The sequence below is a fragment of the Triticum dicoccoides genome, chromosome 6B, assembly GCF_002162155.2.
Source record: "Triticum dicoccoides isolate Atlit2015 ecotype Zavitan chromosome 6B, WEW_v2.0, whole genome shotgun sequence".
In the NCBI taxonomy this organism is placed as follows: domain Eukaryota; kingdom Viridiplantae; phylum Streptophyta; class Magnoliopsida; order Poales; family Poaceae; genus Triticum; species Triticum dicoccoides.
Genome location: NC_041391.1, coordinates 52,657,710 through 52,679,502, shown reverse-complemented (window position 1 = coordinate 52,679,502; position 21,793 = coordinate 52,657,710).

The window sequence follows — 21,793 nt, the reverse complement described above, 5'->3', positions numbered from 1 at the left end:
ACACACCATCACATTATGGTGTTCCAGGCGGTATTAATTGCGAAACAATTTCCACAATGTCTTAATTGTGTGCCAAAACTCGTAACTTAGATATTCATCTCTATGATCATATCATAGACATTTTATCCTCTTGTCACAATGATCTGCTACTTCACTCTGAAATTACTTGAACCATTCAATAATTCAGACTTGTGTTTCATCAAGTAAATATACTCAACATTTACTCGAATCATCTGTGAAGTAAGAACATAATGATATTCACTGCATGCCTCAGCACTCATTCTACTGCACACATCAAAATGTGTTACTTCCAACAAGTTGCTATCTTCTTCCATCTTACTGAAATGAGGCTTTTCAGTCATCTTGCCCATGTGGTATGATTTGCATATCTCAAGTGATTCAAAATCAAGTGAGTCCGAACGATCCATTTGCATGGAGTTTCTTCATGCATATACACCAATAGACATGGTTCGCATGTCTCAAACTTTTCAAAAACGAGTGAGTCCAAAGATCCATCAACATGGAGCTTCTTCATGCGTTTTATACCATTATGACTTACATGGCAGTGCCACAAGTAAGTGGTACTATCATTACTATCTTATATCTTTTGGCATGAAAATGTGTATCACTACGACCGAGATTCAATAAACCATTCCTTTAGGTGCAAGACCATTGAAGGTATTATTCAAAAATAGAGTAACCATTATTCTCCTTAAATGAATAACCGTATTGCGATAGACATAATCCAATCATGTCTATGCTCAACGCAAACACCAATCTCGGTGGTAGAGGGAGCGTGCGATGCTTGATCATATCAACCTTGGAAACACTTCCAACATATATCGTCAGCTCACCTTTAGCTAGTCTCCTTTTATTCCGTAGCTTTTATTTCGAGTTACTAACACTTAGCAACCGAACCGGTATCCAATACCCTGGTGCTACTAGGAGTACTAGTAAAGTACACATTAACATAATGTATATCCAATATACTTCTATCGACCTTGCCAGCCTTCTCATCTACCAAGTATCTAGGGTAATGCTGCTCCAGTGGTTGTTCCCCTTATTACAGAAGCACTTAGTCTCGGGTTTGGGTTCAACCTTGGGTTTCTTCACTAGAGCAGCAGCTGAATTGCCGTTTCATGAAGTATCCCTTTGTTCCCTTGCCCTTCTTGAAACTAGTGGTTTCACCAACCATCAACAATTGATGCTCCTTCTTGATTTCTACTTTCGCGGTGTCAAACATCATGAATATTTCAAGGATCATCATATCTATCCCTGATATGTTATAGTTAATCACGAAGCTCTAGCAGCTTGATGGCAATGACTTTGGGGAAACATCACTATCTCATCTGGAGGATCAACTCCCACTCGATTCAAGTGATTGTTGTGCTCAGACAATCTGAGCACAAGCTCAACGATTTAGCTTTTCTCCCTTAGTTTGCAGGCTAAGAAAATCGTCGGAGGTCTTATACCTCTTGACGTGGGCACGAGCCTGAAATCCCAATTTTAGCCCTCGAAACATCTCATATGTTCCGCGACGTTTCGAAAACGTCTTTGGTGCCTCTACTTAAACCATTTAATTGAACTATCACGTAGTTATCAAAACGTGTATGTCCGATGTTCGCAACATCGACAAACGACGTTGGGGTTCAGCACACTGAGCGGTGCATTAAGGACATATGCTTTCTACTGATCGCATAATCGCTACTATCAACTTTCAACTATATTTTCTCTAGGAACATATCTAAACAGTGGAACTAAAGCGCGAGCTTACGACATAATTTGCAAAAGGTCTTTTGACTATTTCAGGATAATTAAGTTCATCTTATGAACTCCCACTTAGATAGACATCCCTCTGGTCATCTAAGTGATCACATGATCCGAGTCAACTAGGCCGTGTCCGATCATCACGTGAGACGGACTAGTCATCATCGGTGAACATCTTCATGTTGATCGTATCTACCATACGACTCATGCTCGACCTTTCGGTCTCCATGTTCCGAGGCCATGTCTGCACATGCTAGGCTCGTCAAGTTAACCCTAAGTGTTTTCGCTGTGTAAAACTGTCTTACACCCGTTGTATGTGAACGTAAGAATCCATCACACCCAATCATCACATGGTGCTTAGAAGCGACGAACCGTAGCAACGGTGCACAGTTAGGGGAGAACACTTCTTGAAATTTTGTAAGGGATCATCTTATTTACTACCGTCGTCCTAAGCAAACAAGATGCATAAACATGATAAACATCACATGCAATCAAATAGTGACATGATATGGCCAATATCATTTTTCTCCTTTTGATCTTCATCTTCGGGGCTCCATGATCATCATCGTCACCGGCACGACACCATGATCTCCATCATCATGATCTCCATCATCGTGTCTTCATGAAGTTGTCACGCCAACGACTACTTCTACTTCTATGACTAACGCGTTTAGCAATAAAGTAAAGTAGTTTACATGGCGTTCTTCAATGACACGCAGGTCATACAATAAATAAAGACAACTCCTATGGCTCCTGCCGGTTGTCATACTCATCGACATGCAAGTCGTGAATCCTATTACAAGAACACGATCAATCTCATACATCACATATCATTCATCACATTCTTCTTGGCCATATCACATCACATAGCATACCCTGCAAAAACAAGTTAGACGTCCTCTAATTGTTGTTGCATGTTTTACGTGGCTGCTATGGGTTTCTAGCAAGAACGTTTCTTACCTACGCAAGACCACAACGTGATATGCCAATTGCTATTTACCCTTCATAAGGACCCTTTTCATCGAATCCGTTCCGACTAAAGTGGGAGAGACTGGCACCCGCTAGCCACCTTATGCACCAAGTGCATGTCAATCGGTGGAACCTGTCTCACGTAAGAGTACGTGTAAGGTCGGTCCGGGCCGCTTCATCCCACAATACCGTCGAAAGAAGATTGGACTAGTAACGGTAAGCATATTGAACAACATCAACGCCCACAACTACTTTGTGTTCTACTCGTGCAAAGAATCTACGCAATAGACCTAGCTCTTATACCACTGTAGGGGAACGTAGCAGAAATTCAAAATTTTCCTACGTGTCACCAAGATCTATCTATGGAGAGACCAGCAACGAGTAGAAAGAGAGTGCATCTACATACCCTTGTAAATTGCTAAGCGGAAGCGTTCAAGTGAACGGGGTTGATGGAGTCGTACTCGTCGTGATTCAAATCACCGATGATCCTAGTGCCGAACGGACGGCACCTCCGCGTTCAACACACGTACAGCCCGGTGACGTCTCCCACGCCTTGATCCAGCAAGGAGAGAGGGAGAGGTTGAGGAAGACTCCATCCAACAGCAGCACAACGGCGTGGTGGTGGTGGAGGAGCGTGGCAATCCAGCAGGGCTTCGCCAAGCACCATGGGAGAGGAGGAGTAGGGAGAGAGGTAGGGCTGTGCCAGAACTTCGTGTATAGCTCCCATGCGCCTCCCCACTATATATAGGGGTGGAGGGGCTGGTTTCTTGCCCTCCAAGTCCATTGGGGCGTTGGCCAAGGTGGGAGGAAAGAAATCTCATTATTTCCTTCCCCACCGATTGTTATCCCCCCTTTTTAGGGATCTTGATCTTATCCCTTCGGGATATGATCTTATTCCTTCTAAGGGGGGATCTTGGTGCGCCTTGACCAGGGGTGTGGGGCCTTGCCCCCACTACCCACGTCCATGTGGGTCCCCCCATGCAGGTGGGCCCCACTCCGGAACCTTCTAGAACCTTCCCGGTACAATACCGAAAAATCCCGAACATTTTCCGGTGGCCAAAATAGGACTTCCCATATATAAATCTTTACCTCCGGACCATTCCGGGACTCCTCGTGACGTCCGGGATCTCATCCGGGACTCCGAACAACATTTGGTAACCACATACAAACTTCCTTTATAACCCTAGCGTCATCGAACCTTAAGTGTGTAGACCCTACGGGTTCGGGAGACATGTAGACATGACCGAGATGTTCTCCGGTCAATAACCAACAGCGGGATCTGGATACCCATGATGGCTCCCACATGTTCCATGATGATCTCATCGGATGAACCACAATGTCAAGGACTTAATCAATCCCGTATTCAATTCCCTTTGTCTATCGGTATGTTACTTGCCCGAGATTCGATCGTCGGTATCCAATACCTTGTTCAATCTCGTTACCGGCAAGTCACTTTACTCGTTCCGTAACACATCATCCCGTGATCAACTCCTTGGTCACATTGCGCATATGATGATGTCCTACCGAGTGGGCCCAGAGATACCTCTCCGTTTACACGGAGTGACAAATCCCAGTCTCGATCCGCATAAAACAATAGATACTTTCGGAGATACCTGTAGTGCACCTTTATAGTCACCCAGTTACGTTGTGACGTTTGATACACCCAAAGCACTCCTACGGTATCCAGGAGTTACACGCTCTCATGGTCGAAGGAAGAGATACTTGACATTGGCAAAGCTCTAGCAAATGAACTACATGATCTTTTGTGCTAGTCTTAGGATTGGGTCTTGTCCATCACATCATTCTCCTAATGATGTGATCCCGTTATCAATGACATCCAATGTCCATAGCCAGGAAACCATGACTATCTGTTGATCACAACGAGCTAGTCAACTAGAGGCTCACTAGGGACATATTGTGGTCTATGTATTCACACGTGTATTACGATTTCCGGATGATACAGTTATAGCATGAATAAAAGACAATTATCATGAACAAGGAAATATAATAATAATACTTTTATTATTGCCTCTAGGGCATATTTCCAACACCGGTAATAACCCTACATGTTGTTTGTGGCTATGTCTCATTATGATCATGAGAGAGTCGCCGGTAAGCCAGCTCTTGTGTCTAGCCCTAAAGATTGTTCTTGTTACCCGTCCCCCTTTGGGGAGCCCTGCCCCTCTTATATAAGTTAGTGGGGCGGGTTACCTGTGGAGTCCTAGTAGGACTAGGACTAGCCTATCATCTACTACAAGCCGGATACAAGTCCGGGTCTTGATTCCTTGTAAGGGAGATATTCCTCACGCCTTTCCTCTAAAGCCGGCCTATCACAACGCAAGCCGGCCTTCTGGGCCTTGAGCCTCCTGGGCCCCCGGGTCTTGTCGCTCCTCTGATCCGCTTGCTAGGTCACCCATAAGTCGCCAGGATCGGGCGGGTCATTAGTGAGTCGCCAAGTCCGCCTGGGTTATACATCCAGCCGGGTCATACCGCGGGGTATATCCCCGACATTAGCCCCCAAGTTTAGCTTGGATTTATCCATGGTAAACTTATGCTGCAAAATAAACACAAGAACAAATTTGACAGGTTGTGCTCCGGGTTAAGAATTCTTGTAAACCGGCACCTGAACATCCTTAAGTCCTTGTCATTTCCTTCTTCTATAAAATCCGGGTCAATAAACCATCGATCTCTGATTTCCAAAATCACCGGGTTATAAAAACTGATAATTCCTGGTCATGATTGTTTCCAACACCGGTTCATGATTGTTGATGACACCGGGTTATGATTGTTGCAGACATCGGGTCATAATGATTCGTGATGCCGGGTCAATCTGGTTTACTCAAAACTAAAAATTGGAAGATACTTCTCCCTTATATCCATATTACCTGTAGCCCCCAAGTCTTGAACAGAACAAAGTGATGATTTGAGACTTGTTTCCATATAATTACTGCCACTTTGAAGAAATCCATGTTCATCTCAGTCACTAGTAAAAACTGAATACTCCATATATGTAGCCCCCAAGTACCGGGTTGTCATGCTTGCAGCAACCTGGGACTTGAAATTGCCTTATGCTCATAAAAAACTTCAACCAGTGTAGCCCCCAAGGGTCGGGTCATTATGCAATAATGAGCTGGGACTTTGTAGATATAACCATGTAAATTTGAACAGCAATGTGTAGCCCCCAAGGGCCGGCTTAGTAAGATATTACTGAGCTAGGACTTTGTATATAATTCATTGATAATAACATCATATGATGTAATCTCCACCATGGGGCTTGAACCCATGTCCACAAGGTTAAGAGCTTTGTGCTTTACCAACTGAGCAATGGATCCTTCAATATAATGGATTAAGACTTATGTACCTTGAACTGTTGGCAGGAGCAATTGGTAGCCCCCAAGGGCCGGCTCATTACGATGTGATGAGTCGAGTCTTCAATAAGGTGAGCAAACAATGACTTTGCATTAGCCCCCAAGTGTCATGGTGCATGCTTGCAGCGACATGAGACTTGTGTATTTGATGTAATTTCAACTGAAATAATGTAGCCCCCAAGTGCGGGGTCGTAAGCCTGCAGCGACTCGGGACTATTCCTTCCATCGTAGAATAAATCATATCCATTAATAAAATAATAGCCATTGCGCCAAAGCGGCTTTGAATACCTCATCTGTAGATAAGTAAATCCGGAGTTTAAATACCCGGCGGCTCTTGGCCGATGGCGATTTAATACGCCTCCATTGTAAGTCAGAATTTGTATAACCCGGCGGCTTATAGCCTTTGAGAAAAATCCAGAATGCATAATCATTTTGAAGCATCAACTTTGGTAATGAGCTTGAACTTGATCATTTATATGTCATATTTCTGCAAATCCTGCAAAGAGTTTAAACAACATATGCCCTGGTGACTTAACGTCAAAAGCCAGGGCGGGTAACCACTCAAATGTAGTCTTATCCTGCACACAAGTAGATCACAAGATCCCTATGATCCTTTGAATGATACCGCCGGCTTATGTGACCCGGACAATAAAGTTGATAACTCAAGTCTGTAAGAGCCGGCACATATGATATTTGTGACAACTCAAATACTTGCGATTGTATAAAAACAGATAAAATTTTTGAGCCTTCTCATTCGAATACGATCAGTAAACTGTTCCAAAGGGGTTAAGCTAAGATTCGAATACGATCATATAGCCCTCAGTGGCGTTGGTGTTGCCGATCAAAGTGGGTATCGACAGCTATGTTCTCTTTGGTTCGAATACGACCTATGTTTGAACAGGAAACTCCCAACTGACCACTGTGATATTGAATTTGTACTGCCGATTTACATGACCTATGTAATAAGGGTGATAACCCAATCCTTAGAAGCCAATGCTTCCATATAAATGATGGTTGTCATAAGTTGGCGACTTATAGTCAAAAGTCAAGCCGGGTTAACCATAAAACACTTATATACATTTAAGATATAATCCCCAAAAGATCTCAAGTTAAGTAATTGTGGCTGCAATAAACTTTACCCGAGATAGAATAAAACTTTTTGAGGCTTCTGATTTGGATACGATCAGTAAACCGTTCCAAAGGGGTTAAGCTAAGATTCGAATACGATCATATAGCCCCCAGTGGCTTTGGCGATGCCGATCAAGTGGGTATCGACAGCTATGTTCTCTTTGGTTCGAATACGACCTATGTTTGAACAGGAAGCCCCCAAGTGACCATAAGAGTTGTTTAATGACGCTGGTTCGAATACGACCCACGTCAGACCCAAAGGGGTTAAGCTATGATTCAGATATGATCAAGAAGCCCCCTAGTGGGTTTGGGAGTATGCCGATCAAGAGGGTATCGACAGCTATGTTCTCTTTGGTTCGAATACGACCTATGTTTGAATAGGAAGCCCCCAAGTGATCATATAGGTTTTGGCATTACGCTGATCAAGAGGGTACTGATAGCTATGCTCGATGAGCAGGAAGCCCCCAAGTGATCATAATAAGATAAGCCGTAAGGCAGGATACCCAAGTTTGAACCGCGCATAATGGCAGCAAGTTCTTTTGGCAACCTTTAATTTTTCTGAGAACTCAAACTTGCGATAGATTAATGTTTTTTGAACCGGAACTTTAAACCAGATTTGAAAGCTTTTTTCTAAAATTTGTGAGGGACAAATTTACCTTGAACCGGATTTTGAACCGGATTTGAGAGCTTCAAAAAATTTGTGAGAGACAAACTTACCCTGGGCCGGCTTCTGAACCGGATTTAAGAGTTTCAGTGCTTTGTGGGAGAAAGATGTCTCTTGAATTCATTGAAACCGGCTAATTTTGCCGAGTCATATCATTGTAGCCCCCGAGTCTCAAGACGACTTGAGGAGTTGGGTTGAGATTCTCCATAATTAACCATGATATAGACCGGTTTGAATCCTGATATGTTAGGCTAGTGATTATCCACAGAAGGTTGAGGTGACTGCGGCGGGTTATAAACGATCCCGTATGAGCCGTGTCAGCAACTCGGCCAATGGTTCCTTCCAACTGGCTGTTTGAAGTTAACCAAACCGTAGTGCCGGCGACTTGTGCACCTATCCATTGAGCCATTCGGTGCAGACGGCGGTTGATAATATATGATAATTTGCCTCCAATTTGTTGGAAGAGAAACCGGGCTTCCCAAGTAGTGACTTGCTCATACTCAATAAACAGCTCATCCAGAAAAATGCGACCCGGTGTGTTGATGTAGACCAGGCCGCAAGAGACGGACCATAAAAACGACCGCAACATCAAAGGCGGCTCAGACAGATGAATCAACCGTGGTGTTGTAAACCGGTGCGGGCGGGTAAGTTGTCCTCCTTGTTGTAAGCCGACATGGTCATAAGAGACAGCCACTGCATTGTAAGCCGGCGCGGTCACGAGAGACGGCCACCGCATTGTAAGCCGACGCGGTCGCGAGAGACGGCCACGGCGTTGTAAGCCGGTGCGGGAGTCCGTTGAGTAACGACGACCACCTGTGCCAAAAGATGTTGGCGTGTCTCCACATCCGCGGTATAATATCATTTTTTCTCATAAATAATTGCCCTGCATAAACAATATTGCAGACCAAGGCAAAGATAAACTTGTTCTTTGACAAAAACAACATGCGATAATAAAACAAACTTGGATGGATATCACCTGATTTTGTTTAGGCCGAAAATAATCCGCCATAAAATTGATGATCCCTAGGTGAAACCGAAATCCCTCACGGGTGAATCGGCCGCGGGGACAAACAGATAAACCGGCCATGGCGTTTGTAAGCCGGTGCGGACGAGCAAGTTTTCATCCACGTTGTAAGCCGGTGAGGACGCGTGAACCGGCCGCGAGGGCAGACGGGCGAGTCATCTGTGGTGTTGTAAGGTGGTGCTGACGGGCGAGCCGGTCCGTGCGTTGACGTAAACCAGACCGCAGGGGCAATGGCTGTATATAACAACACTATAGGCAGAGTACTTGTTTTCAAAAAATTAATAAATATTGATAAAGGTAAACTGGATGGATATCACTTGGTATTTTTTGCCGGATGCTGGCGCCGGATAATGCATAGTGCTGCTTTTGTTTTTTGACAAAAGAATTAATTGGTTATGTGTCTTCTAGTGCCTGAGCTCTCCACATAACCCGGCCGACACTTTTTGGAACCAAAACTTCTTGATAATCCGGAACTTTTAAACCGGAACCTCTTGATAATTTGGCCGAAACTTTTGATAATCCAGAACTTTTGAACCGGAACCTCTTGATAATCCAGCCGGAACTTTTGATAATCTGGAACTTTTGAAACGGAACGTCTTGACAATCCGGCCGGAATTTTTCGGCGATTCGGCTGGAACCCTTCGGCGATTCGGACCGAACTTTTCATCGAGGCGATCGTAACTCTTTGGTGATTCAGACGGAACCTTTCGTCGAGGCGGTCGGAACCTTTTGCCGACTCAGACGGAACCTTTCGTTGAGGCGGTCAGAACTTTTTGCTGATTCAGACGGAACCTTTCATCGAGGCGGTCGGAACTTTTTCGACAATTCGGCTGGAACCCTTCGGCGATTCGGACCGAACTTTTCGTCGAGGCGATCGGAACTCTTTCGCCGATTCAGACGGAACCTTTCGTTGAGGCGGTCGGAAACTTTCGGTGAGTTAGCTGGAACTCTCCGACAAGTCGACCGGAACTTCTTCAATAAGCCGGGCGGAGCTTCTCGATCCCTGGGATAGCGCCCTTCAAGAACTCAACACCACCGTGTGCGAGCCCCACGGTGGGCGTCAACTGTCGTGGAATTGTCACGACAGATGTCCTTGATGTCAGGACTTAGTCGCGAGGCCAAGCATCTATGTGGTAGCTTGAGAGGGGTTGATCGGGACGAGAGACGCAACACGCAAGACAAGGATTTAGACAGCTTCGGGCCCCAGGAAACATCATCCGGTAATAACCCTACATGTTGTTTGTGGCTATGTCTCATTATGATCATGAGAGAGTCGCCGGCAAGCCGGCTCTTGTGTCTAGCCCTAAAGATTGTTCTTGTTACCCGTCCCCCTTTGCGGAGCCCTGCCCCTCCTTATATAAGTTAGTGGGCCGGGTTACATGTGGAGTCCTAGTAGGACTAGGACTAGCCTATCTTCTACTACAAGCCGGATATAAGTCCGGGTCTTTATTCCTTGTAAGGGAGATATTCCTCACGCCTTTCCTCTTAACCGGCCTATCATAACGTAAGCCGGCCTTCTGGGCCTTGAGCCTCCTGGGCCCCCGGGTCTTATCGCTCCTCTGATCCGCTTGCCAGGTCACCCATAAGTCGCCAGGATCGGGCGGGTCATTAGTGAGTCGCCAAGTCCGGCTGGGTTATACATCCAGCCGGGTCATACCGCGGGGTATATCCCCGACAGCAGGGCTTCACCAAGCTTCAATGAGAGGAAGAGGTGGTGTGTGGGGAGAGGGAGGCGCCAGGGACTTAGGTGCGGCTGCCCTCCCTCCCCCCCCCCCTCTTTATATAGGGCCCCTAGGGGGCACCGGCCCTAGGAGATCCAATCTCCAAGGAGGGCGGCGGCCAAGGGGGGTGGCTTGCCCCCAAGCCACATGGGGCGCCCCCCACCCCTAGGGTTTCCAACCCTAGGTGCAGGGGGCCCAAGGGGGGCGCACCAGCTCACCAGGGGCTGGTTCCCCTCCCACTTCAGCCCATGCGGCCCTCCGGGATAGGTGGCCCCACCCGGTGGACCCCCGGGACCCTTCCGGTGGTCCCGGTACAATACCGGTGACCCCCGAAACTTTCTCGATGGCCGAAACTTGACTTCCTATATATAATCTTCACCTCCAGACCATTCCATAACTCCTCGTGATGTCCGGGATCTCATCCGGGACTCCGAACAACTTTCGGGTTACTGCATACTAATATCTCAACAACCCTAGCGTCACCGAACCTTAAGTGTGTAGACCCTACGGGTTCGGGAGACATGCAGACATGACCAAGACGCCTCTCCGGTCAATAACCAACAGCGGGATCTAGATACCCATGTTGGCTCCCACATGCTCCTCGATGATCTCATCGGATGAACCACGATGTCGAGGAATCAATCCCGTATACAATTCCCTTTGTCAATCGGTATGTTACTTGCCCGAGATTCGATCATCGGTATCCTAATACCTCGTTTAATCTCGTTACTGGCAAGTCACTTTACTCGTACCGTAATGCATGATCCCGTGACCAGACACTTGGTCAGATTGAGCTCATTATGATGATGCATTGCTGAGTGGGCCCAGAGATACCTCTCCGTCATACGGAGTGACAAATCCCAGTCTCGATTCGTGCCAACCCAACAGACACTTTCGGAGATACCCGTAGTGCACCTTTATAGTAACCCAGTTACATTGTGACGTTTGGCACACCCAAAGCACTCCTACGGTATTCGGGAGTTGCACAATCTCATGGTCTAAGGAAATGATACTTGACATTTGGAAAAGCTCTAGCAAAACAAACTACACGATCTTTGTGCTACGCTTAGGATTGGGTCTTCTCCATCACATCATTCTCCCAATGATGTGATCCCGTTATCAATGACATCCAATGTCCATAGTCAGGAAACCATGACTATCTATTGATCAATGAGCTAGTCAACTAGAGGCTCACTAAGGACGTGTTGTGGTCTATACATTCACACGTGTATTACGATTTCCGGATAACACAATTATAGCATGAATAATAGACAATTATCATGAACAAGGAAATATAATAATAACCATTTTATTATTGCCTCTAGGGCATATTTCCAACAGTCTCCCACTTGCACTAGAGTCAATAATCTAGTTACATTGTGATGAATCGAACACCCATAAAGTTCTGGTGTTGATCATGTTTTGCTCTAGGGAGAGGTTTAGTCAACGGATCTGCTACATTCAGGTCCGTATGTACTTTACAAATATCTATGTCTCCATCTTGAACATTTTCACGAATGGAGTTGAAGCGACGCTTGATGTGCCTAGTCTTCTTGTGAAACCTGGGCTCCTTGGCAAGTGCAATAGCTCCAGTGTTGTCACAGAAGAGTGTGATCGGCCCCGACGCATTGGGTATGACTCCTAGGTCGGTGATGAACTCCTTCACCCAGATTGCTTCATGCGCTGCCTCCGAGGCTGCCATGTACTCTGCTTCACATGTAGATCCCGCCATGACGCTCTACTTGCAACTGCACCAGCTTACTGCCCCACCATTCAAAATATACACGTATTCGGTTTGCGACTTAGAGTCATCTAGATCTGTGTCGAAGCTAGCGTCGACGTAACCCTTTACGACGAGCTCTTCGTCACCTCCATAAACGAGAAACATATCCTTAGTCCTTTTCAAGTACTTTAGGATGTTCTTGACCGCTGTCCAGTGTTCCATGCCGGGATTATTTTGGTACCTTCCTACCAAACTTACGACAAGGTTTACATCAGGTCTTGTACACAGCATGGCATACATAATAGACCCTATAGCTGAGGCATAGGGGATGACACTCATCTTTTCTCTATCTTTTGCCGTGGTCGGGCATTGAGCTGAGCTCAATTTCACACCTTGCAACACAGGCAAGAACCCCTTCTTGGACTGATCCATATTGAACTTCTTCAATATCTTATCAAGGTATGTGCTTTGTGAAAGACCTATGAGGCGTCTCGATCTATCCCTATAGATCTTGATGCCTAATATGTAAGCAGCTTCTCCAAGGTCCTTCATTGAAAAACACTTATTCAAGTAGGCCTTAATGTTGTCCAAAAGTTCTATATCATTTCCCATCAAAAGTATGTTATCTACATATAATATGAGAAATTCTACAGAGCTCCCACTCACTTTCTTGTAAACGCAGGCTTCTCCATAAGTCTGCATAAACCCAAATGCTTTGATCATTTCATCAAAGCGAATGTTCCAACTCCGAGATGCTTGCACCAGCCCATAAATGGATCGCTGGAGTTTGCATACCTTGTTAGCATTCTCAGGGTCGACAAAATCTTCCGGCTGCATCATATACAGTTCTTCCTTAAGATAGCCGTTAAGGAATGCCGTTTTGACGTCCATTTGCCAAATCTCATAATCATAGTATGCGGCAATTGCTAACATGATTCGGACGGACTTCAGCTTTGCTATGGGAGAGAAAGTCTCATCATAGTCAACCCCTTGAACTTGTCGATAACCCTTAGCGACAAGTCGAGCTTTATAGATGGTAACATTGCCATCCGCGTCCGTCTTCTTCTTAAAGATCCATTTGTTTTCTATCGCTCGCTGATCATCGGGCAAGTCTGTCAAAGTCCATACTTCATTTTCATACATGGATCCTATCTCGAATTGCATGCCTTCAAGCCATTTGTTGGAATCTGGGCCCGCCATCGCTTCTTCATAGTTCGAAGGTTCACCGTTGTCTAACAACATGATTTCCAGGACAGGGTTGCCATACCACTCTGGTGTGGAACGTGTCCTCGTGGACCTACGAAGTTCAGTAGTAACTTGATCCGAAGTACCTTGATCATCATCATTTACTTCCTCTCTAGTCGGTGGAGGCACCACAGGAAAATCTTCCTGAGCTGCGCTACTTTCCGGTTCAAGAGGTAGTGCTTCATCAAGTTCCACTTTCCTCCCACTTACTTCTTTCGAGAGAAACTCATTCTCCAGAAAGGACCCGTTCTTGGCAACAAAGATCTTGCCTTCGGATCTGAGGTAGAAGGTATAACCAATGGTTTCCTTAGGGTATCCTATGAAGATGCATTTTTCCGACTTGGGTTCGAGCTTTTCAGGTTGAAGTTTCTTGACATAAGCATCGCATCCCCAAACTTTTAGAAATGACAGCTTAGGTTTCTTCCCAAACCATAATTCATACGGTGTCGTCTCAATGGATTTAGACGGTGCCCTATTTAAAGTGAATGTAGATGTCCCTAGAGCGTATCCCCTAAAATGAAAGCGGTAAATCGGTAAGAGACATCATAGATCGCACCATATCCAATAAAGTGCGATTACGATGTTCGGACACACCATTACGCTGAGGTGTTCCAGGCGGCGTGAGTTGTGAAACGATTCCACATTTCCTTAAGTGTGTACCAAATTTGTGACTTAAATATTCTCCTCCACGATCTGATTATAAGAACTTTATCTTTCGGTCATGTTGATTCTCTACCTCATTCTGAAATTCCTTGAACTTTTCAAAGGTCTCAGACTTGTGTTTCATCAAGTAGACATACCCATATCTACTCAAGTCGTGAGTGAGAGTGAGAACATAACGATATCCTCCGCGAGCCTCAACGCTCATTGGACCGCACACATCAGTATGTATGATTTCCAATAAGTTGGTTGCTCGCTCCATTGTTCCGGAGAACGGAGTCTTGGTCATTTTGCCCATGAGGCATGGTTCGCATGTGTCAAATGATTCATAATCGAGAGACTAAGAGTCCATCAGCATGGAGCTTCTTCATGCTCTTGACACCAATGTGACCAAGGCGGCAGTGCCACAAGTATGTGGGACTATCGTTATCAACTTTACATCTTTTGGTATTCACACTATGAATATGTGTAACATCACGTTCGTGATTCATTAAGAATAAACCATTGACCATCGGGGCATGACCATAAAACATATCTCTCATATAAATAGAACAACCATTATTCTCGAATTTAAATGAGTAGCCATCTCGTATTAAACAAGATCCAGATACAATGTTCATGCTCAAAGCTGGCACTAAATAACAATTATTGAGGTTTAAAACTAATCTCGTAGGTAAATGTAGAGGCAGCGTGCCGACGGCGATCACATCGACCTTGGAACCATTCCCAACGCGCATCATCACCTCGTCCTTCGCCAGTCTCCGCTTATTCCGCAGCTCCTGCTTTGAGTTACAAATATGAGCAACGGCACCGGTATCAAATACCCAGGAGCTACTATGAGTGTTGGTAAGGTACACATCAATAACATGTATATCACATATACCTTTGGTGTTGCCGGCCTTCTTGTCCGCTAAGTACTTGGGGCAGTTCCGCTTCCAGTGACCACTTCCCTTGAAATAAAAGCACTCAGTCTCAGGCTTGGGTCCATTCTTTGGCTTCTTCCCGGCAACTGGCTTACCGGGCGCGGCAACTCCCTTGCCGTCCTTCTTGAAGTTCTTCTTACCCTTGCCTTTCTTAAACTTAGTGGTTTTATTCACCATCAACACTTGATGTTCCTTTTTTATCTCTACCTCTGCTGATTTCAGCATTGAATATACCTCAGGAATGGTCTTTTCCATCCCCTGCATATTGAAGTTCATCACAAAGCTCTTGTATCTCGGTGGAAGTGACTGAAGGATTCTGTCAATAACCGCGTCATCCAGGAGATTAACTCCCAGCTGAGTCAAGCGGTTGTGCAACCCAGACATTTTGAGTATGTGTTCACTGACAGAACTATTTTCCTCCATCTTACAACTGAAGAACTTGTCGGAGACTTCATATCTCTCGACCCGGGAATGAGCTTGGAAAACCATTTTTAGCTCTTCGAACATCTCATATGCTCCGTGTTGCTCAAAACGCTTTTGGAGCCCCGGTTCTAAGCTGTAAAGCATGCCGCACTGAACGAGGGAGTAATCATCAGCACGAGACTGCCAAGCGTTCATAACGTCTTGGTTCTCTGGGATGGGTGCTTCACCTAGCGGTGCTTCTAGGACATAATCTTTCTTTGCAGCTATGAGGATGATCCTTAGGTTCCAGACCTAGTCCATATAGTTGCTGCCATCGTCTTTCAGCTTGGTTTTCTCTAGGAACGCGTTGAAGTTGAGGGCAACATTAGCGTGGGCCATTTGATCTACAAGCTATTGTAAAGATTTTAGACTAAGTTCATGATAATTAAGTTCATCTAATCAAATTATTCAATGAACTCCCACTCAGACAGACATCCCTCTAGTCATCTAAGTGAAACATGATCCGAGTCAACTAGGCCATGTCCGATCATCACGTGAGACGGGCTAGTCATCATCGGTGAACATCTTCATGTTGATCGTATCTTCTATACGACTCATGCTCGACCTTTCGGTCTTCCGTGTTCCGAGGCCATGTCTGTACATGCTAGGCTCGTCAAGTCAACCTAAGTATATTGCGTGTGTAAATCTGGCTTACACCCGTTGTATTCGAACATTAGGATCTATCACACCCGATCATCACGTGGTGCTTCGAAACAACGAACCTTCACAACGGTGCACAGTTAGGGGGAACACTTTCTTGAAATTATTGTGAGGGATCATCTTATTTAAGCTACCGTCGTTCTAAGCAAATAAGATGTAAAACATGATAAACATCACATGCAATCAAATAGTGACATGATATGGACAATATCATATTGCTCCTTTGATCTCCATCTTCGGGGCGCCATGATCATCTTCGTCACCGACATGACACCATGATCTCCATCATCATGTCTTCATGAAGTTGTCACGCCAACGATTACTTCTACTTCTATGGCTAACGTGTTTAGCAATAAAGTAAAGTAATTTACATGGCGTTATTCAATGACACGCAGGTCATACAAAAAATAAAGACAACTCCTATGGCTCCTGCCGGTTGTCATACTCATCGACATGCAAGTCGTGATTCCTATTACAAGAACATGATCTCATACATCACATATATATCATTCATCACAACTTTTGGCCATATCACATCACAAAGCACATGTTGCAAAAACAAGTTAGATGTCCTCTAATTGTTGTTGCATGTTTTTACGTGGCTGCAATGGGTTCTAGCAAGAACGTTTCTTACCTACGTAAAAGCCACAACGTGATATGCCAATTTCTATTTACCCTTCATAAGGACCCTTTTCATCGAATCTGCTCCAACTAAAGTGGGAGAGACATACACCCACTAGCCACCTTATGCAACTAGTGCATGTCAGTCGGTGGAACCTGTCTCATGTAAGCGTACGTGTAAGGTCGGTCCAGGCTGCTTCATCCCACGATACCGCCAGAGCAAGATAAGACTAGTAGTGGCAAGAAAATTGACAACATCTACGCCCACAACAATTTTGTGTTCTACTCGTGCATAGAAACTACGCATAAACCTGGCTCATGATGCCACTGTTGGTGAACGTTGTAGAAAATAAAAAAAATTCTACGCTTCACCAAGATCAATCTATGGAGTCATCTAGCAATGAGAGAGAGGATAGCATCTACATACCCTTGTAGATCACGAGCGGAAGCATTCAAGAGAACGGGGTTGAGGGAGTCGTACTCGTCGTGATCCAAATCACGGATGATCCTAGTGCCGAACGGACAGCACCTCCGCGTTCAACACACGTACGATTGGGGAAGACGTCTCCTCCTTCTTGATCCAGCAAGGGGGAGGGAGAGGTTGATAGAGATCCAGCAGCACGATGGCGTGGTGGTGGATGCAGCAGCATCTCGGCAGGGCTTCGCCAAGCTTCAGCGAGAGGGAGAGGTGGTGCGTGGGGAGAGGGAGGCGCCAGGGACTTAGGTGCGGCTGCCCTCCCTCCCCCCTCTTTATATAGGGCCCCTAGGGGGGCGGCCCTAGGAGATCCAATCTCCAAGGGGGGCGGTGGCCAAGGGGGGTGGCTTGCCCCCCAAGCCATGTGGGGCGCCCCCCAACCCTAGGGTTTCAAACCCTAGGCACAGGGGGGCCAAGGGGGGGTGGACCAGCCCACTAGGGGCTGGTTCCCCTCCCACTTCAGCCCATGGGGCCCTCTGGGATAGGTGGCCCCACCCGGTGGACCCCCGGGACCCTTCCGGTGGTCCCGGTACAATACCGGTGACCCCCGAAACTTTCCCGATGGCCGAAACTTGACTTCCTATATATAAATCTTCACCTCCGGACCATTTCGGAACTCCTCGTGATGTCCGGGATCTCATCCGAGACTCCGAACAACTTTCGGGTTACTGCATACTAATATCTCAACAACCCTAGTGTCACCGAACCTTAAGTGTGTAGACCCTACGGGTTCGGGAGACATGCAGACATGACCGTGATGCCTCTCCGGTCAATAACCAACAGCGGGATCTAGATACCCATGTTGGCTCCCACATGCTCCTCGATGATATCATCGGATGAACCACGATGTCGAGGAATCAATCCCGTATACAATTCCCTTTGTCAATCGGTACGTTACTTGCTCGAGATTCAATCGTCGGTATCCCAATACCTCGTTTAATCTCGTTACCGGCAAGTCACTTTACTCGTACCGTAATGCATGATCCGGTGACCAGACACTTGGTCAGATTGAGCTCATTATGATGATGCATTGCCGAGTGGGCCCAGAGATACCTCTCCGTCATACGGAGTGACAAATCCCAGTCTCGATTCGTGCCAACCCAACAGACATTTTCGGAGATACCCGTAGTGCACCTTTATAGTCACCCAGTTACGTTTGTGACGTTTGGCACACCCAAAGCACTCCTACGGTATCCGGGAGTTGCACAATCTCATGGTCTAAGGAAATGATACTTGACATTTGGAAAAGCTCTAGCAAAACGAACTACACGATCTTTGTGCTACGCTTAGGATTGGGTATTGTCCATCACATCATTCTCCCAGTGATGTGATCCCGTTATCAATGACATCCAATGTCCATAGTCAGGAAACCATGACTATCTGTTGATCAACGAGCTAGTCAACTAGAGGCTCACTAGGAACGTGTTGTGGTCTATACATTCACACATGTATTACGATTTCCGGATAACACAATTATAGCATGAATAATAGACAATTATCATGAACAAGGAAATATAGTAATAACCATTTTATTATTGCCTCTAGGGCATATTTCCAACATAAAGATCTACGTAGAATATGTGGGAGCCAATATGAGCATCCAGGTTCTGCTATTGGTTATTGACCGGAGACGTGTCTCGGTCATGTCTACATAGTTCTCGAACCCGTAGGGTCCGCACGCTTAAAGTTCGGTGACGATTTATATTATGAGTTATGTGTTTTGATGTACCGAAGGTAGTTCGGAGTCCCAGATGAGATCGGGGACATGACGAGAAGTCTCGAAATGGTCGAGACGTAAAGATCGATATATTGGGTGACTATATTCGGACATCGGAAAGGTTACCAGTGATTCGGGTATTTTTCGGAGTACCGGAGAGTTACGGGAATTCGCCGGGGAGTATATGGGCCTTATTGGGCTTTAGGGGAAAGAGAGAGGGGAGGCTGCGTGCCCCCCAAGGCCTAGTCCGAATTGGACTAGTGGGAGGGGTTGCGCCCCCTCCTTCCTTCTCTTCTCTTTTCCCTTTCCTTGACTCCTCCTCCTACTACATGGAAGGGGGGAATCCTACTCCCGGTGGGAGTAGGACTCCCCAGGGCGCGCCATAGAGAGGGCCGGCCCCTCCCCTCCTCTCCTCCTTGAAAGGGCATTTCCCTACCTTATGTTTTAGATGATGATGACAACCCTTTGTTGGTCTAATCCTGTGCTAATTGTTTCAGGTTCTCAATGATTAGGCTTTCATCGGTTAGTGGTTCTCTCTCGAAGGATTCATTTGAAGACGGAATCCTCTACGCTTTTATCTCTTTGGTCGTAGGGATCCCGTACACTCTAGAGGGAATCCACTGTGGATAGAATAGGGGAGTCCATTCACGTTCACCTCCATCACCCCTTTTCTTGTCGAGAGAGTGCCTCCATCTTCATCTAATCCTTGCTGTGTGTTCCCAGCGGTTGTACCGCTCGTCCGAGCGGTTGTACTGCTGGCTCTTGACGCTTCTCTGCTGCTGTCGAGCGGTGGTACCGCTGCCTCTAGGCGGTGGTACCGCCATCTGACTCTGCATAGTCCAGCAGCGGTTGTTCCGGCCATGCTCCGCCCATGTACCGGTCAGGCTTCTGTTTTGATGCGGTGGCTGGGCGGTGGTGGCCCGGTTGGTCCGGTTGTTCCCTTTCAACCGGTACAACCGGAGGTTCGAGCGGTTCTTCCGCTCGTTCCTTAGCCGCTCAAGCGATCAAGACCAGGCGATTGCACCGGCCCTGCACCGCCCAACTACTGCCCTCAAGGGTGACTCCGTTCTGTTTCGGTGCGGTAGTTGTGCGGTAGCTGGGCGGTTGGTCCGGTTATTTGCTAATGACCGGTACTACCGCCCGATGGCCCGGTTGTACCGCCTGGTAGGGTTCTGCAGTTACATCGTGAGTCCCGGTTGTACCGGGACAAGGAGCGATTGTACCGCTGCAGTACTGAAAACGCAGTAACGGTTGGATTTTAGTGGGTTGCTATATAAGGTGGTTCCTCCACCTACCACATCTATCTCTTACCTCTCTCACTCCACCATTGAAGCTCTCAAGCTCTCTTGCCCGATCTCTCTCTCTAGCCACTCAAACTTGTTGATGTGCTAGGGTTTGAAGGAGGAGACCTAGATCTACACTTCCACCAAAGGATATTTACTTCCCCCATACTTTCTAGTGTGGATTTTGTTACTCTTGGTGCTTGAGCACCCTAGACGGTTGAGGTCACCTCGAGGCCATATTCCATTGTCGTGAAGCTTCATGGTTTCGTTGGGAGCCTCCAATTGTTGTGGAGATTGCCCCAACCTTGTTTGTAAAGGTCCGGTTGCCGCCTTCAAGGGCACCAATAGTGGATTCACGGCATCTCGCATTGTGTGAGGGCGTGAGGAGAATACGGTGGCCCTAGTGGCTTCTTGGGGAGCATTGTGCCTCCACACTGCTCTAACGGAGACGTACTTCCCCTTAAAAGGAAGGAACTCCGGTAACACATCCTCGTCTCCAACGGCTCCACTCTTGGTTATTTCGTGCCTTTACTCTTGCAAGCCTACTTGTGATATATCCCTTGCTTGCTCTTGAGTTAGTTGGTATTGCATCATATAGGTTGCTCACATAGTTGCATATCTAGACAACCTATTTTGTTGCAAAGTTTAAATTGGTAAAGAAAAGCTTAAAAATTGTTAGTTGCCTATTCACCCCCCCCCCCTCTAGTCAACCATATCGATCCTTTTAATTGGTATCAGAGCCTCATCTCTTTATTAAGGACTTTGTCGTCCAAAGAGTATGGTTGACACCAACGATGGAGTGGAGGAGCACTCCGGTGTGAATCCCGTCTCATCTTCGGCCGAAGGGGGAACCTCGGTCTCTCGTGAGGAATTCAATGTGGCTTTAGACACATTGAAAACCTCCATGAAGGCCGAGGTTAAAAGCATGTTTTCTAAATTCCTAGAGGGACTCAAACTATCTACCTCGCCGATGAAAGTGGGTGATCCCACTAACAAGGTGACGGATGCTAACCCCGACAAGGGGGAAGCTAATAGTGAAAAGAGTCCGTCTACTAGTGGTAGAAATGGCACCGGCATCTATGCCCATGTGGAACCCCCGGTGTATAGAGGACCGATCCCCTCTACTCATTTGAATCATGCCGGTCCTCCTCCTAAATATGTGAAAAATGAAGATTATGATTCTTGGGTTTATCGCTTCAAGCATCATTTAAAACATGTGAATACTAACCTTTGGAGAATTATTGAAGAAGGTTTCTATCCTCATTATCCAAGCAACTTCACCCCTCGAGAAGAAGTGGACAACCAATTCAACGAGAGTGCTCTCTTCATCATCCAAGATGCTATCCTTCCTGAAGATCTCCCTCATCTTCGACCTCATGTCAT